This window comes from Balaenoptera musculus, chromosome X (assembly GCF_009873245.2).
Source record: "Balaenoptera musculus isolate JJ_BM4_2016_0621 chromosome X, mBalMus1.pri.v3, whole genome shotgun sequence".
In the NCBI taxonomy this organism is placed as follows: domain Eukaryota; kingdom Metazoa; phylum Chordata; class Mammalia; order Artiodactyla; family Balaenopteridae; genus Balaenoptera; species Balaenoptera musculus.
This window is the reverse complement of record NC_045806.1, coordinates 73,110,876-73,116,292: the sequence shown is the minus strand read 5'-3', so window position 1 is coordinate 73,116,292 and position 5,417 is coordinate 73,110,876.

The following is a 5,417-nucleotide window of genomic DNA, read 5'->3' as shown; positions in this document are numbered from 1 at the left end:
TTTCACCATCTATCTATTTATACCCAAACTTTTCCACCTTTGGAAGAACATTATGTTTGACCACTGTGCTGCTCCAGATTGCAGGCAGCAATACTAGTATAGCAAGTGCCTCCCCCTCAGTCTACTCCCATTCAAATAGGGTAGGATTACATGAGTACAGAACTAGTGGGCTATCTGGACCACTAGGCGACAGAGCAGCATTTGCTTTCAAACCCAATTTTGCCAGATGGGATGAAGGCACATTCCACTCTAATAGGAGTTCTGACATAAAGGTTTAAAATATAGTTATCATTTTTTGCTTAGGAATCATCCCTATTTCCAGCATTTGTGATTGTAGCCCTGTTCCTGCAGCTACTATATTAGGTAAGAAAAAGAAAGTTCATGTGATTAAGAAAGAAAGAAAAAAACTATACTTGTCATAAGAGTGTCCTTCAACTGTTATAAGAATTATATAGTCATATCAGCATCCTCCACCACCCCTTCTTCCCTGGATCCACCAGAATAACAAAAAAATCTATCTAGTGGGGACACTCCCTTACCACCATCACCCTCCATGCTGAGTGTGAGCACACACTTATAAAGTTGTGTAATTCAGCCCTTAATACTTATATCTCCCCCCATTTTAGATGACCAATGTTTAGTTGACCACTCTAATTGTCTATCAAAATATTACTCTGAGGAGTAGATATCTCTGACTATTGTTGGACTTTTTGAACCATAAATTATGTTTCTTGGTCTGAACAAATGTGACCCAGCAGTATAAACTGTTGCAATATAGTTGTTCCAATTCTTTTATCGTATTCTGAGTATTTGCATCTACCACTAGTTAAGGACATCTCAGTCCAGGGTCAGTGTCTATTTCTATCAGGACACATTTGTAGCCCCCCAGAACTACAGGTGCCTCTGACTTGCGACTTATATTTAGGGGCTTCTCTCCAGAGAATCTGCAACATATCCACCTGCAGTCTCTGTCTCTTTTGTTGGCAGACAGAAAAGTTGCTATTGGCATTTTGTAACTCAAAGGGGGCAAAAGGAGTATGTCAAGATTCAGCCCATCTCTGTCTGCATTGCTGTAGTGCCCCTAATGTTCACTCAAGTGATGGACTAAGGTGACCATCAAGGACGGGAAATGTTGCCTGCCTTTGTGGTAAAAAAAAAAAAAAAATGCTGCCCATTATGTCGTTCCAGTTCTACAGGGATCAAGCCATTAGCCACTACAGCTGCCTACCAATGGTGTGCTCTGAGGGAAATTCAGAGTAGCAAAAAACAGGAAATATTTTGTGCCTTGGATACTGGCCCTAGATAGGTAAGATACATATCTAAGAAATAATTTCAGTGAATTCAGATTCTACTCATACATAGAAATGCACTAAAATCATTAACTTGAGATGTCTGTTCTTTTGATTAGCAGCAATCTTTTGACATTCAAATACATTTTTTTCAGCAAAATATCCTATATATCCCAGCTTCTCTCTTACCTCTTAGGAGCAGTTCCTCAGAGCTGAGAGGCTGTCTCCTGGGCTATAGTTCTCAGTAAGACCCTGAATAAAAATCATGCAACTTTTAGGTAGTGCATTTTTCTTGTCCACAGTTTTGGCAACCATGAAGGGACCCAGAACAGATTTCTCTACTCATCTGACTCTACAAAGATCCAGAGACTTGTTACCAGCAGAGGCATCTTGTACCCATCCACATGCTCCATGAGTCCAGACAAATTTGCATGAGTCTCTCCTGAGTCTTGGATCTCCTGTTATTGGCTGATGATCCTAAGTTTTATTTGGTGGTGGATAAACTCTGCTGGAGAAGTAGGTTTTCCTTGTACTTAGTTTCAAAAAGTGGTACCTGGGTTATCATAGTTGAAAGACACTGGGAAGATTTTACTCAGTTGAAGTACACTGAGTAGGTTTGGACTGGGCGATTAGGTAGGAGACTAGCCTGTTGTTTTTCCTTGAATGGGCTACTTTAATAGATTTTGTTACAATAGAAGTGGAAATATCTCATGAGAACTTTCAGCTCCAAAGAAGAAAAGGAACACATTTCCTTGCATCTGGGGCAATGGCTTTCTTAAGCAACTGAGGAATTCTGGGAAGTAGTGGAGGCCAGTTCTCATACTGTGTAGCTGTCCCTTAGGGAAACCCACTAATTTTAATTAAAAAACAAACAAACAAACAAAACTTGCTCACCCAAGGACCACAATAAGAGATGAACACTCAGTGATCTAAGTACCCATGGTAATTTTAGATGGCCAGAGGGAGAAACTGAGACTGGTAAAAGAGCTGAAACAATTCTAGGGTGACGCCTAACATAGTTAAGCTCATAAACAGCACATTTGTGTACCACACAATCATTACGAGTGTTTTTATGTTGACAAATGGACTACAGAATGGGAAACAAAGCTTTCAAAACAAAAGAAAAAGGAACAACAGATTACCAACATCCAACTAACCACCCCCCCAGCATGTTTAGGTACAATACATATGGAATTTATACTTGCAAATAATTAATTGGGGAAACCATACTAAAGGACCTAAAATGGTCAAACTGAGGTTCTTTTGACTTTACAGTTTTTTCTTGCATGTGCAGCTAGAGAAATCTGTCCATAAGATCAAACAGACTGGATAGAATCTTTATGTTTATTTCAGTTGGTATTTAGAAAATTCTAAAAGAGGAAATAATAAAGTAGCTTCTTTTCATGAAATGAACAAAAAATTGCTTGAAATGATATCAGAATTTTTATTAAAACGCTGCTAACAGTAACCCTGTCTCTCCCTCTGCTCCTCCCTCCTATCCTCTTTTATCTGAATTGCTTGACCCAGGTACTATCACTTTCTCTCTTCTATCACCTCTGCACCCTGATGTCTTCCCCTCCTCCAGTAAAGGAGAAATTTGTATTTCTCTCCTGGGGACATTAAAACATAAATGTTCTACCTGATCTTCTTAGGCTTTTGGTTCTGTGTTTTGAGAGCATTATCTCTGCCACTCAAAATGTACAGATACGGTATACATTTGGCAGCCAGTTGAATGGATTGGGATTCTGAGCAGTCTTTTTGTCTGTCTGTGCCAACTCTCAAGGAAATTTGTCATAAGGGGTTCCAGCCCATAAAGGGCCTTTGTCATCTCAACCATCATACTGTCACCTCTACAATGAAATACTTTACTTCTTAGACTATTTTTGAGAGTAAACTTTTTAGATCTTGTGAAGGTTGCATCCTTTGCACTCTTGTGGGGATGCCTCTTGAGTCTTATTGGTTTGAGAAGCTATTAAGATACTACTCATTGCGGATTCCCTGGCAGTCCAGTGGTTAGGACTCTCTCCTTCAACTGCAGGGGGCACAGATTCAATCTCTGGTTGGGGAACTAAGATACCACAAGCTGTGCAGTGCGGCCAAAAAGAAAAAAAAAAGATACTACACGTCAGTGGTCAGATGATGGGTCCTTTAAATTGGAGAAACTTTTAAATTGGTAAAATTTTACAGAGCTCTCATTATAAGCATATGTTTCATTGGTACCTAAGAAAAGACCAAATTAGAAGTGAGATACAAGAAGTATAATGGCTAATCTTAAGAACTCCCTATTTTAAAACAAACAGGCAAAACCAGTTTGGGAAGACTTATTTGTGTTCTTGGCTTCCCCTCAATGGGTCTTACAGATGCTAATAAAAACATTAGATTAGTTACTGTGGATTAGGTTGATTAACAGGGAAATAAAAAGAAGCGGAGGGGAAAGTCAAGCGGCTTCTTCCCAACAAGGTCGAAATTTTAAGGGACTCATCCCAAAAGAATGAAAATCTTTAGATGGTTATTAAGAAATGTAATAAATAAAATAAACATTAATGTGATTAAAATAAAGGTTTGACTACAACACTACTTAACGTTGGATTGTCCAAAGGGACCCTCTATTGGTCCCCCCTACATTGTAGGGCCCCAAACAAGTTTTCTCTATTTACCCCAGTTTAAAAAAAATGTTTAAAAGGCTGGAAGAAAATTACACTGAGATATCTGACCAGCAATGCCTGGGGCAAGAGTTAGATCAATTAATCAAGTTAAAGATTGACAAAAGGGCCTGAGTCAATTACCTCCACCCCTCACTGTATCCATACAAAAATGTATCAAATGGCTAGGGGATATAAAGGAAAGTTCCCAGGACTCCTTGTAAGACCAAGACTTGTTGATGGGGTCCTAATGGAAGTTAAAATTAAAGGTATAAGAATTGATAGAATTGAGACAAAAGTTTATAAAAATTGGTGTGTTTGAATGGTCTTTATATAAGATGGTTATATCTCTTTTGCCTAATTGTATTGTGGGATAGACATTATGTCTTACCGGGGAATGCTTCCCCTTCCTGGTATGATAAGATAGGGCATATAAATCTGCCCCTCAAACAAAATTAACTAAACATACTGAAGGAAATTAAGAGGGTTATCTGAGCCCACACAGTATGAAATAAAAATTGTTGGCTAATATTCAGAGGCTAATAGAAGCAAAATAAAGAAAATGTAGTTGGGCAAATCAACCTTTTGATATCATTTAGGAAGCAGACCAATTATTTGGGTAATTAAAAACAACTGTCTTTGTTTTGCATATCTCTACAAATCAGAAATATAAATATAGCCAGCAATAACCAGAGTGAGCCTAATTAGCACAATCAAGTAGAACCTGAAAAGGAAAAAAAAAAAAGGAAAAAAGAGACCTTTTTAAACTCAAACTGCTTGATGTGCTCTCTCACCCAAAATCTAATTCACAGCCTCCATATGGATTTATAAAGGAAAACTGCAAATCTTTAAATTATTTCACACAAATAGTAAAAAACCTTAGTCATTTGAGCATATAAATTTAAATTATTCCAACTGTTATTTATAAACTAGTAAGTTTATATTGTAATACCTGATTCATGACTAAGTTTAAAAATGTATGGAATCTCCAGTTATGTCTGTGTATATGCTGTGTGTACGTTATACATATGTTATATCTCAAACACTGGAAGGTATTATCAAAATTAAAATTTTAAAAGGGGTCTATTTAATTGACTTAAAAGTAAGCTTTTACAAATTAAATATTTCTAAATGAATAAAAATTAACCCAAATGAATTTCACGTTCACGTGATCTGGGAGATATTCAATATTAAATTAATATTCATTATTAAAGTTTAAATGTATTGGTTTAATTAATACAGACATGCCTTACTTTTATTGCACCTAGGTTTACTAAAAGTCACATAAGGTAATATTATGTCTGTCATAAAATTTATCAGCAAGAAAAATAACTTGGGATGATGGCTGACTGGGTCTAATGTGTCACAAAGTTTCTATGGGTAATCTAAACATAATTGTTGGGAACAAATGAATTAAATAGATATAAATGGGTTAAGAACTTTTAGGTGAGCTCTTTAAGAATAATTATGTTTTATGTAAGTCTCT